The 14,291-nt window shown below is 43.2% G+C and overlaps 1 protein-coding gene across 1 annotated transcript in view; it reads left to right on the top strand.

The window, feature by feature from the left end:
- The first annotated feature begins 1,917 nt into the window (after positions 1-1,917).
- Positions 1,918-14,291, top strand: part of LOC106575608 (poly(rC)-binding protein 3) — a 32,417-nt gene continuing 20,043 nt past the window's right edge. Inside the window, exons 1-3 of the mRNA XM_045699079.2 lie at positions 1,918-2,211; positions 8,011-8,129; positions 9,733-9,855. The gene's annotated coding sequence lies outside the window, so the exon portion shown is untranslated. The remainder of the gene's footprint in view (positions 2,212-8,010; positions 8,130-9,732; positions 9,856-14,291) is intronic.

The following is a 14,291-nucleotide window of genomic DNA, read 5'->3' as shown; positions in this document are numbered from 1 at the left end:
TAGTATATCACTCAATGATCAATACTTTTCACTAGTTTCAATATCAATGGCCAATAGGCTACATAATGTATTCCAATATATTAGGACATAATATCACATTAACATTTAATGAATAAAGACAAACACAAAACATAGAGCGTTCTACTGAGCACGCAACTGAACATTGCCCCATGGATAATCCCCTCAGTGTGAACGTCCATATTAAATCTTTGGGGAGTAGGCTACATGTCGGCGTTACAATGTAACTGAATGAAGTAACGTTGTTATAGTATGAGGAGAAAACATATGAGAATGTTTGTAGCTTTCTTTTCGCGTCACGTGTGAGCTTTTATATACACATGTGGAATACGTCTAGCAGTATGAATATGCTTGAAAACGCCTGCAACATCATAAACAAACTTCAGCAAACATTTGCAATCTGAGTTTGACCTTTGGTGCTATAAATGAGGGCATAGCAATGGAGTGGTGACTGACGCTCTCCAGTGCGCATGTCACATAAACCTATTGTGCGTTTGCCTACTTATTTTTCAAACTGGGTTCTTTTATGGATTTGGTAGGGTATTTATAACATATTACTACACGTATAAATAGTTCTCCAAGTATGGCATGACCAATTTGATTATCATGTGGTTGGTTTTAAGTAAAAAACTGTCTCAGGCAACATGGAGAGAATCAGTCCATTGTCACAGCACTTTAAATGTTATGTGATTTAGCCAGTCATGAGATATATTCTGTGCCCTCAACAGAACCCAATAAACACATATCTGGAGATTTGGTTGTCATGCAGCTATCCTAAGGCAGTCCAACAGTGTGCCTTGATTTCATGGACATCACAGCCATAGCTGTGAGGAAGGCCTCACTGCAAATTCTGGATCCATCCAACCTTTCCTTTTCTAACCAAGACCTGTCTGCGTCTAGTGCTGTTTCCCAGACGAAACACTTCCTTCCGTCACCTCCTTTGAGAACCAGACCCTAATGTGAAAGGATAGCATGCATACATACAGTGGCGGCCATTCTGCTGTATCACTTTCACCCATGAATGTATTCTTTGCTTTCAACTAGGAACTATCCATCTCTTTCAGATCAGTGGTTATAAGGAATCGGACAGATAGGGAAATAAGTCTTAGGACATAATTTCCACAATATTTTCCTGTTACCTTGGTTTGACTGTGGCAATATCCTGTATATTATTCACAGCGACCCACACTCATTTCATCGCAGCTGGTAAACCCTGCCTATATTTCCCCTCTGTGCCCATCTTTCCCCTCCCATTTTCTATGAATCTTTTATAGCCATCTCCTGTCCAGTATAGAGGAGGTACATCCTCTACAGCACAGCCTGTCAGCGGTGTTTTATTAGAGGGCTGAAATACTGCTGAATCAGAGGTTTCACCTCTCCTCCCTCTTTAACAATCAACTCTGTACATGTGTATGCATGCATTCCTGTGTGTGTGTCTGTGTGTGCACGACTGTGTGTGTTCTGTTTTCAGAAATAATGCAACATGTCATGCGTAACCTCCTTTAAGAGGGTAGCTGTACATGAAAATGACTGTAGCATGCAGTACAACACCTGACTGGATCTCAGCTAGTGTTGTAGGGGAGCATGCTGCCTATTGTGTTATCACACTGGTTTAGGTGCATCAGAATCTAATCACTCTAATGTGTCCCAGGTCGGGGTCTTAAATCACTCACACAGGCTAAGTGCACCTTCCTAAATCTGTCATTAAGAGAGAGGGAGGTTCTAAGAGTCCAAAGGCAATTTCTCTGATTGGCTGGATGAGTCATTGCACTTACTGGCCCTGCTTTCAACGTCTCTCATTGGTCATGCAGTTTTACAGCTGCCTCTCATTGGGCCAGTAGGAGAGAGTGGGCCGGGTTTTACTCTTGCTCTCTGTGTTTGAGTGTCTGTGGATGGGTAAGACACTCTCTCTCCCATCCTGGGAGTAACTGCTTGTGTTAGTTCCTGTCTGTAGGCTGTGCGAGTGTGTGTTTGGGTGTGTGTGTGTGAGAGAGAGAAAGGGAGAGAGTAGCGTTTACGTTTCACCTCCCTGTCTCCCTGTTCCCTGTCCTTCCTCTCCTCTCTACTCCTCCCTCGTTCCCTCTCTTGGACTACCCCATTGGGACCTACCCAGACCCCTTCCCTGCCTGGACCCTCTACTCTCCATCCCTTTGACTCTCCTCATCTATCCATCCCTCCCTCTCCCAGGTCAAGGTAAGCACCACTCTTTCCTATTCAGAAAGGGACTTTATCTAGCTTCCTCTAATTTCCGACGTCTGATGAATTACCACCCTGGATAAGTTTACACCATATTGCTGTTTTCTAATCAAGTGCTGTCAGGTCAGAGATATTCAAGACAGTTGGCATTACATATCAGTGATCCTGAGGAGCTCTCTTCCCTTTTCCTCCTTGGCTGCTGTTCAGAGACGCCTGCTTGCCTGGCCCTTCTTCCTGCATGCAGACCATGGCTCTGCTGAGTCTGCTCAGAGAGAGGCAGGGAGGGAGAGAAAGAAGCAGGGGATTAAAATCAGCCAGCAAGGCCACATGGATTTCATCTACCCAGACTAAGCTCAGTCTAAAAGAGCTCCCTTATCTCTCTCTTCTTTTTTGGTCTTTGAAACATTAGTATCGTGCTCTCTGGGCATGGCAGTGTCACCTCATTTGAAAGTTTAAAATAAAAAGTAAATTCATGCTTGGGTGCAGTGGTGGTTGTTTGTACCAGGCTGACTCGTGTTTTGTTGTTCTTTTAGGCTGTTGTTGTCATAGGCTTTGACCTAATTAGCCCACAGATGCTCCAACAGTAGGTACAAAACAGTATCCCTGTTTCCCCTCTTAGAAATGCATTGTCTCCTGTACTGTGGAGGTTGTGGGAGTACCATTAGCTTGCAAATGGAATTATGTTGCACACAGGATAATTGCTTTACCAGATAGTGTAATTACCTGCTAAATTGAATCAAAGCCATGGCCTCACTGCATTCCCAACTGTAAACAGGGTTTAGAGGGAAGGCATGCTGACTGGTACTGAGGATGGACAGGATGTGCTCTGCTGGCTGTCTGGTTGGACTTCCTGTTTTGAATCTAGTTTGGAGGGAGGGCTGAGTGTGTTTATGTAGTCCCTCAAATAAATATTGTTCTGTATACATACGACTATGCTTTTACTAGCCAGTTAGAACCGGCACATTGTAACTACTGTGACCTGCATGTGATACCGGTTTGTTGGGGTCATCTCGACCAATTTCAAACATATATCAACTGGTGGTGATTATACAAATATTCTCATGGCGTCTTGTTCTATAAGATGCATAGCTATTTGTACTAGAAACAAACAGAGTCAAATAAATGTTGACATTTTTTTCCCTTACAAGCTTCACACGTCTTTGTTAACAATCCAACGACTGTTGTTAGGAGTAAGAACACAAGGATGCGGTCTCTATGGCTTGAAAAGTCGAGAGACGAAACGGTTCGCCATAGTGCTATTAACGTTGTATTCTTGACTTCTCAGCAACCCTCTGTCTGTACAGTAGGACACTCTGCTGCAGAGTTCAAAAGACATTAAAGATCCAGAACCTGCCATTCAGGCAATACTGTGTCTTATTGTTCCATGGTCAACCTCTCAATAGGATGGATTCATGTTTTTTAACGAGTGTGGGAAATGCAGCTCAATAATGTGACGTTTATTGAAATCATAAGGATAGTTAAATTGTCATAATAACTCTGTGAAGTGTGCACGTGTTTGCAGTGGAGCCGTATTATGTTGTAATCTATGTTCAGTATCTGCTCGATGCATCCATAGTACTGTAGCTCTGAAGCATACCTGCTGTGTACATGCCTCAGGTTTTTGGCAGTTCCGTTTACTCCCATATGGCTCTACAACAAGGAGCTGACGTGAGCTGTTTTTATCAGGTGTAAGGAGGAAAACTGATGATGATGGCTTAGAGAACTCAGGGCCCCAAATGGAACAGAAAACGCAGCCGTATGGAATTTGGAGGAACTTTTGACAGATTTGACGTGTAAGTGTCTGTGTGTGTGTGTGTGTGTGTGCTAGCACCTTCTTGTGTACAGTAGGATGGCATGTTGATAAATGTGTATTGTCCTGTCAACAACAAGGACGGAAGGACTTTACTTACCCATTGATGGACGTTAGGGATGATACAGTAGCTTCTCATTACCACACCTCTGTGTTCAATAGGCTCATTAGGCTGTATTCTATCCTAAGTCCTCCTGCACCCCTTTGCACCATAACTCATAACAGGATGTAGTGTAAGTGATACTCAGGCCTGAGAGAGAAACCTGAGTCCTCTCTCTGTTCACTGGCCACAAAGAGGAGAGTTATGGCCTGGGAAATATAGATGTTTTTTGTCTCAGAGAAAAACAATCTCCTCTCTCTCTCTCTCTCTCTCTCTCTCTCTCTCTCTCTCTCTCCTTCCCTCCATCCCTCCATAACCTGGTTTGACAACCATTAGTCAGTTTTATGATGTTGACGGGAGGATTATAGACGGCTCGCTGTGAGCTCACTGTTTCCTTCAGACACATTTCCTCTTAAGCGTCTGCAGGTGCAGCACACGGAGTTGAAAGAGCAACTGATGATTGTCACTGCAGCTTCTTACAGTAAGCCGAGCCACTCTTCCTGATCTCTCTCTTTCTCTTTGGGAAGGAGTGGGTAAAGATGAGTACGAAGCACAGAATACTCAGGGGACGAGGATGTGTAAAATATAATTTGTCTTCATCTGATCCGTGATGCTGTTTTGTCATGTGTCTATGCAAGCATTGTCTCTCCCTGTTTGGTACACAAGCATTTCCGGAGAGAACGGATTGTCTGGCCGTCTCGGTTGACACGCACATGGCAAAGTCGTTGTTGAAACAACCTTGTGCAAACCATCTGCACTTCCAGGTTAGCTACAGTAGATATTAACTATACACAGATATAGATGTAGGATAGGATCAGAGACGAAGGCAGACATCTCAGCACTCTCTTTGAGCTGTTGTATTTCTGACTGTATTATAGAATTAGCTGAGTAGACTGGAACAGGGCATTCGCCTCAGACTGACATGGAAATCATGTTATTCACACTATTCAGTCTTATGGAACTCAATCTCATTTCAAAGCATCGCATTTTGGTTGATACCCAGCCCTTGTGACTGTTGTTGTCAGAAAGCCCTGGAGGTTTAACAGGGTCATGTTATACCGCAGCCCTTGTGACTGTTGTTGTCAGAAAGCCCTGGAGGTTTAACAGGGTCATGTTATACAGCAGCCCTTGGGACTGTTGTTGTCAGAAAGCCCTGGAGGTTTAACAGGGTCATGTTATACAGCAGCCCTTGTGACTGTTGTTGTCAGAAAGCCCTGGAGGTTTAACAGGGTCATGTTATACAGCAGCCCTTGGGACTGTTGTTGTCAGAAAGCCCTGGAGGTTTAACAGGGTCATGTTATACTGCAGCCCTTGGGACTGTTGTTGTCAGAAAGCCCCGGAGGTTTAACAGGGTCATGTTATACAGCAGCCCTTGTGACTGTTGTTGTCAGAAAGCCCTGGAGGTTTAACAGGGTCATGTTATACAGCAGCCCTTGGGACTGTTGTTGTCAGAAAGCCCTGGAGGTTTAACAGGGTCATGTTATACTGCAGCCCTTGGGACTGTTGTTGTCAGAAAGCCCTGGAGGTTTAACAGGGTCATGTTATACAGCAGCCCTTGGGACTGTTGTTGTCAGAAAGCCCTGGAGGTTTAACAGGGTCATGTTATACTGCAGCCCTTGTGACTGTTGTTGTCAGAAAGCCCTGGAGGTTTAACAGGGTCATGTTATACTGCAGCCCTTGTGACTGTTGTTGTCAGAAAGCCCTGGAGGTTTAACAGGGTCATGTTAGCCAAATACATTTAAACTAAGTATTTCACAATTCCTGACGTTTAATCCTATTACAAATTCCCTGTCTTAGGTCAGTTAGGATCACCACTTTATTTTAAGACTGTGAAATGTCAGAATAATAGTAGAGAGAATGATTTATTTCCGTTTTTATTTCTTTCATCACATTCCCAGTGGGTCAGAAGTTTACATACACTCACTAAGTATTTGGTAGCATTGCCTTTAAATTGTTTAACTTGGGTCAAACGTGTCAGGTAGTCTTCCACAAGCTTCCCACAATCAGTTTGGTGCATTTTGGCCCAGAGCTGGTGTAACTGAGTCAGGTTTGTAGGCCTCCTTGCTCGCACACACTTTTTCAGTTCTGCCCACAAATTTTCTATAGGATTGAGGTCAGAGCTTTGTGATGGCCACTCCAATACCATGACTTTGTTGTCCTTAAGCCATTTTGCCACAACTTTGGAAGTATGCTTGGGGTTATTGCCCATTTGGAAGACCCATTTGCGACCAAGCTTTAACTTCCTGACTGATGTCTTGAGATGTTGCTTCAATATGTCCACATAATTGTCTTTCCTCATGATGCCATCTATTTTGTGAAGTGCACCGGTCCCTCCTGCAGCAAAGCACCCCCACAACATGATGCTGCCACCCTGTGCTTCACGGTTGGGATGGTGTTCTTTGACTTGCAAGCCTCCCCCTTTTTCCTCCAAACATAATGATGGTCATTATAACCAAACAGTTCTATTTTTGTTTCATCAGACCAGAGGACATTTCTACAAAAAGTACGATCTTTGTCCCCATGTGCAGTTGCAAACCGGAGTCTGGCTTTTTTATGGCGGTTTTGGAGAAGTGGCTTCTTCCTTGCTGAGCGGCCTTTCAGGTTATGTCGATATAGGACTCGTTTTACTGTAGATATAGATACTTTTGTACCTGTTTCCTCCAGCATCTTCACAAGGTCCTTTGCTGTTGTTCTGGGATTGATTTGCACTCTTCGCACCAAAGTACATTCATCTCTAGGAGACAGAACACGTCTCCTTCCTGAGCGGTATGACGGCTGCGTGGTCCCATGGTGTTTATACTTGTGTACTATTGTTTGTACAGATGAACGTGGTACCTTCAGTGGTTTGGAAATTGCTCCCAGGGATGAACCAGACTTGTGGAGGTCTACAATTTTTCTTCTTGGCTGATTTCTTTTGATTTTCCCATGATGTCAAGCAAAGTTTGAAGGTAGGCCTTGAAATACATCCACAGGTACACCTCCAATTGACTCAGGCTAATTGACATAATTTATCAGAAGTTTCTAATGCCATGCCATCATTTTCTGGACTTTTCCAAGCTGTTTAAAGTCACAGTCAACTTAGTGTATGTAAACTTCTGACCCACTGGAATTGTGATACAGTGAATTATAAGTTAAATAATCTGTCTGTTGGAAAAATTACTTGTGTCATGCACATAGTAGATGTCCTAACCAACTTGCCAAAAATATAGTTTGTTAACAAAAACGTTTGTGGAGTGGTTGAAAAACAAGTTTTAATGACTCCAACCTAAGTGTATGTAAACGTCCGACTTCAACTGTATGTAGCAACTGCAGATTGCCCCTTTAAGGTGGTGAAAGTGGGAAGGGGCAGAAGACAGCACAGGATTTCCTTTTAGAAGTCATTAAATATGAAACAGTCTGATTCATCCTGGTAGTCTTTGCTAAGAAGCGTTCTGATGTAATAGCATATTGCGTTCGAAGCATTTCTGTCCTCCGTCCAACAGTGAGTTGTATTTGAACACAGCGACCAACAGAGGGCACTGTTATCCTGTTGAAACAGCAGTCACAGCGGTAAAATGACTACTTTCCTTTGGCAGGCCAAGCACATTGAACACACACGACTTGTCCTAAACCACCCTCAGAGTGGCAGGTTATCATTGCGTTATGTGCCATTGATGTTGACGACATCCGCTGACCTCCCACTGTCTAGCAGACTATCTAATCAAGATCTAGGGGCAACGTCATCATCTATATTATGGTCAATTCTATCTAAAGCGTTTCAGTGGCAACAGGGGGTCCAATAGGGGAAATCAGAAATAATCATGGAAAAGCGGTTTATTGAGATAGTCAATGTTCAATCAAAACTCACATTTAACCCCTGCCTGCACATTTTTAACTCTTTCTCTAGTCTCTGGGTGGATCAGAAGTGGAGAGGTGGAATCTTCCATGGTATTCTGGAATGTGGGATAAGACAGGGTCCCATGACATGGAGGAGAACAGCAAGGAGATTTCCTGGACCCCTCTTTGGTAAGAACAGCATGATCTTCTGACATTACCCATTAGTCTGATAATGCACACACACACACACACACACACACACACACACACACACACACACACACACACACACACACACACACACACACACACACACACACACACACACACACACACCACACAATATAAGGAGGCAGTTATTTTCAGCTGCAGCAGAAGAGGATGCTACTAATTTGAGTTTTTGATGAGTTTACTAATGATGAAAGCCATTTAAGCATACACTAATGGTGTACGTCCACATATGGTGGTTGTTCTGCCTTTTAGCCAGGAGCGGACTGACCATCTGGCATTTCGGGCAAATGTCAGATGGGCTGGTCCAGTTTTAGCCCAGTGGGCCTGTCTAACTTGGGTTTGTTGTGCAAAATGATCTTTATCTGAATAATATAGGGGGCCTCAAGGAATAAAATGGGCCACTGTGGGGCCTCAAGAAAAAAATGGGCCTTCATGGGGCCTCAAGGAAAAATATGGGCCAATATGTTAGAAATGCCAGAGCCAATTTCGGGCCCCAGTTTTATTATCTTTGACCTAGAAGTGGAGGCTTTCACCTATTGGAGAAATACTAAAAGATTAGATGTTCCTTAACCTGTAGGAAGGTAGGAGTGGTTCTGAACGGATAGTTCATCACTTCTGCTCTTGTCTATAACCTGTAAGAAACACTATATATGGTATATTCTTGGCATGTAGGTTTCTTACTTATGGTTGGCACAAATTGAGATATGGGGGAGGGGAATGGGCAGGTTATACTGTGTGCAAATTAATTACTGTAGTATTTCTATAGTTTAAAAACTGTAGTGTTTTTGCAGACATTACTGTAGTATTTACTGTAGTGATTTTGCTGACTATAGTATACTGTAGTATTTATTATTGTATTCTACAATGTACTACTGTCACAAGGGTCGTATTGAGTGGACCAAAACGCAGCGGGTAAAGTGCTCATCTTCTTAATTTTATTAAAGAAAACACTTAATCAAAATTAACAAATGACAAAAACAGTCCAGTAAGGTGCACAGACTATACTAGAAACAACCACCCACAAACACAAGTGAAAACAAATACAACTAAATATGGCCTCCAATTAGAGACAACAACAACCAGCTGCCTCTAATTGGAGGTCATTGCCAAAACTCACATAGAAATAGAAAAGCTAGATTTAAACATAGAAATAAGAAAACTAGAACCTAAACCCACAATACCCAAACCCACAAAACAAACACCCCCTTGCCACGCCCTGACCAACTACAATGACAAATAACCCCTTTTACTGGTCAGGACGTGACAACTTCAAAATTATATAGTAATACTACACATGATCGAGGCATACTTCAATGTGTAGTATAGTATTCTACAGTATACTAGAGTTTACTACAAAATGATATAGTAAGTACTGTAGTACTCTCTAGTAAACTGAAGCATTTTTTCATGTGGGCTGAAATGATTTATTCAACAGTATGCTCTATTTTACAGTACTGTGTTTCAGTCATGTATATTCAAATATGTCTGAAATGTAAAAAAAAGCGGTAACAGTTGTATGTATGTATTCTTAATGGATCTTATGTTTTCCTCCTCTCTCTAGAATGGGTTGATGCTGGTCCTGCTGGAGCTGATGATCTGAACCAGTTTGTCAGCCACCTAGCTCCCCCTCCTCCAAACACAACTGCTGCCCATGTCCTGATCCCAGTGGTCCAGCTTGTCTGTGGTAAGTCCCTCCCTACCCCTCCCCTGCCCTCCCTCCCCTGCCCTGCCCTACTCTCCCTCCCCCTGCCCTGCCCTCCCCTGCCCTCCCTCCCCTGCTCTCCCTCCCCTGCCCTGCCCTACCCTCGCCTCTTTAGGTTTTTTCTATTAAAAGCACATTAAGTCTATGCTTAACTAAAGATGTCCAGTGCAGTCCATAGGCCTACACCCAAGGCCTGCACTCAAGGCCTATACCCAATCTGTTGCAGAGTTTAATGTGTAGTGCCAGGGTTGCAAAGGGCCATCTCTGAGGGTTTGGTGACTTTCTTTGCCTCTCGCCTCTGTCTGCTTGTTGTGCCACTGTCAGCACACACACACACACTTGGGGCTAAGGCCACTCTCCCTCTGACACCCAGGGTAACTTGTGTCCTTTGTCACCGCAACTGGCTCTGCCACACTGGCAGCTTTAGCTTACAGCCAATCAGTGCAGGAGTGTGCAAGTGCAGGCATTTGTGTGTCATTTCTTGTGCATTTTGTGACTGTGTGTGTGGTCTGTAGCCTACTTGTCAGGGATAAAAATGTGTCCCAGTCTCCAAGCTATAAGTGCTCACTGTGCCACACAAGTGGGTGGTGAATGGTGATACATACAGTATAATTAGAAGCCTCTTACTTGGGCCCTTTTGCGATGTATCATACAGTGTTTGTATAGTCGTCCCTGTAACCAAGCTATGAGATTGAAGACGCTGGCGACCTGTGGGTGAGAACATGCCACCTCCCTCTGTACATGTGGGTGAGTTGCTCTGGGGGCCAGTTCAATTGGCGTGGTCAAGTTCAATTTATATCTCACTAATGTATCTGCAGTATTAGACAAATTGTTTCTATTGCCCGCTGCATCAACCTCGCAGGTATAAACAGGCACACATACACACACACACATCTCTCTCGCAACTACCAGCAAAATGTACACAGTCAGTTATCATCTCAAAACAAGTGATGTATGCTTCAGATACCGTACGAGAAGACAGTCCGAGAGAGAGAGAGAGAGAGAGAGAGAGAGAGAGAGAGAGAGAGAGAGAGAGAGAGAGAGAGAGAGAGAGAGAGAGAGAGAGAGAGAGAGAGAGAGAGAGAGAGAGAGAGAGAGAGAGAGAGAGAGAGAGAGAGAGAGAGAGAGAGAGAGAGAGACCCTAGAGCATGGTACATGTAGCTTTATCCATCTAAACACAAAGGGAGACAAAGTCCCCTCTCTCTTCTGTGCCCTGTGTCGATCCTTAATGGAAGAGACAGATATTACAGACTACCACTTGTGCTTCCACTAGCTGCACCCTGCAGTACTCTGGCTGGTTATAATCCCTGTCCTGTATCCATGGTGGTGCAGTGCTCTGGCTGGTTATAATCCCTGTCCTGTATCCATGGTGATGCAGTACTCTGGCTGGTTATAATCCCTGTCCTGTATCCATGGTGATGCAGTACTCTGGCTGGTTATAATCCCTGTCCTGTATCCATGGTGATGCAGTACTCTAGCTGGTTATAATCCCTGTCCTGTATCCATGGTGATGCAGTACTCTGGCTGGTTATAATCCCTGTCCTGTATCCATGGTGATGCAGTACTCTGGCTGGTTATAATCCCTATCCTGTATCCATGGTGATGCAGTATTCTGGCGGTGTATAATCCCTATCCTGTATCCATGGTGACGCTCACTAGACAGGAGGGAATTTACTCATTTGATACCACCACAGCATGCTGCGTGTGACCTGTATAATGTCTGATGTCATCACATATCACTAACCTGTATAACCTACATGTCTGATGTCATCACATATCACTAACCTGTATAACCTACATGTCTGATGTCATCACGTAGCACTAACCTGTATAACCTACATGTCTGATGTCATCACGTAGCACTTACCTGTATAACCTACATGTCTGATGTCATCACATAGCACTAACCTGTATAACCCACATGTCTGATGTCATCACATAGCACTAACCTGTATAACCCACATGTCTGATGTCATCACGTAGCACTAACCTGTATAACCCACATGTTTGATGTCATCACGTAGCACTAACCTGTATAACCTACATGTTTGATGTCATCATGTAGCACTAACCTGTATAATCCACATGTCTGATGTCATCACGTAGCACTAACCTGTATAACCTACATGTTTGATGTCATCACGTAGCACTAACCTGTATAATCCACGTCTGATGTCATCACATAGCACTAACCTGTATAACCCACATGTCTGATGTCATCACGTAGCACTAACCTGTATAACCCACATGTCTGATGTCATCACGTAGCACTAACCTGTATAATGTCTGATGTCATCACGTAGCACTAAGCTGTATAATGTCTGATGTCATCACGTAGCACTAACCTGTATAATGTCTGATGTCATCACGTAGCACTAACCTGTATAATGTCTGATGTCATCACGTAGCACTAACCTGTATAATGTCTGATGTCATCACGTAGCACTAACCTGTATAATGTCTGATGTCATCACGTAGCACTAACCTGTATAATGTCTGATGTCATCACGTAGCACTAACCTGTATAATGTCTGATGTCATCACGTAGCACTAAGCTGTATAATGTCTGATGTCATCACGTAGCACTAACCTGTATAATGTCTGATGTCATCACGTAGCACTAACCTGTATAACCCACATGTCTGATGTCATCACGTAGCACTAACCTGTATAACCCACATGTCTGATGTCATCACATATCACTAACCTGTATAACCTACATGTCTGATGTCATCACATAGCACTAACCTGTATAACCCACATGTCTGATGTCATCACGTAGCACTAACCTGTATAACCCACATGTCTGATGTCATCACATAGCCCTAACCTGTATAACCCACATGTCTGATGTCATCACGTAGCACTAACCTGTATAACCTACATGTTTGATGTCATCACGTAGCACTAACCTGTATAATGTCTGATGTCATCACGTAGCACTAACCTGTATAATGTCTGATGTCATCACGTAGCACTAACCTGTATAATGTCTGATGTCATCACGTAGCACTAACCTGTATAATGTCTGATGTCATCACATAGCACTAACCTGTATAATGTCTGATGTCATCACGTAGCACTAACCTGTATAATGTCTGATGTCATCACGTAGCACTAACCTGTATAATGTCTGATGTCATCACATAGCACTAACCTGTGTAATATCTGATGTCATCACATAGCACTAACCTGTATAATGTCTGATGTCATCACGTAGCACTAACCTGTATAATGTCTGATGTCATCACATAGCACTAACCTGTATAATGTCTGATGTCATCACGTAGCACTAACCAGTGTAACCTACATGTCTGATGTCATCACGTAGCACTAACCTGTATAATTTCTGATGTCATCACATAGCACTAACCTGTATAATGTCTGATGTCATCACATATCACTAACCTGTATAACCTACATGTCTGATGTCATCACATAGCCCTAACCTGTATACCCACATGTCTGATGTCATCACGTAGCACTAACCTGTATAACCCACATGTCTGATGTCATCACGTAGCACTAACCTGTATAACCCACATGTCTGATGTCATCACGTAGCTCTAACCTGTATAACCTACATGTCTGATGTCATCACGTAGCACTAAGCTGTATAACCCACATGTCTGATGTCATCACATAGCACTAATCTGTATAATGTCTGATGTCATCACATAGCACTAACCTGTATAATGTCTGATGTCATCACGTAGCACTAACCAGTATAACCTACATGTCTGATGTCATCACGTAGCACTAACCTGTATAACCCACATGTCTGATGTCATCACGTAGCACTAACCTGTATAACCCACATGTCTGATGTCATCACATAGCACTAAACTGTATAACCCACATGTCTGATGTCATCACATAGCACTAACCTGTATAACCCACCTGTATAATGTCTGATGTCATCACGTAGCACTAACCAGTGTAACCTACATGTCTGATGTCATCACGTAGCACTAACCTGTATAATTTCTGATGTCATCACATAGCACTAACCTGTATAATGTCTGATGTCATCACATATCACTAACCTGTATAACCTACATGTCTGATGTCATCACATAGCACTAACCTGTATACCCACATGTCTGATGTCATCACGTAGCACTAACCTGTATAACCCACATGTCTGATGTCATCACGTAGCACTAACCTGTATAACCCACATGTCTGATGTCATCACGTAGCTCTAACCTGTATAACCTACATGTCTGATGTCATCACGTAGCACTAAGCTGTATAACCCACATGTCTGATGTCATCACATAGCACTAATCTGTATAATGTCTGATGTCATCACATAGCACTAACCTGTATAATGTCTGATGTCATCACGTAGCACTAACCAGTATAACCTACATGTCTGATGTCATCACGTAGCACTAACCTGTATAACCCACATG

Source organism: Salmo salar, chromosome 17 (genome assembly GCF_965601325.2).
Source record: "Salmo salar chromosome 17, fSalSal1, whole genome shotgun sequence".
Taxonomy (NCBI): domain Eukaryota; kingdom Metazoa; phylum Chordata; class Actinopteri; order Salmoniformes; family Salmonidae; genus Salmo; species Salmo salar.
This window is presented reverse-complemented; position numbering and strand designations above follow the sequence as displayed.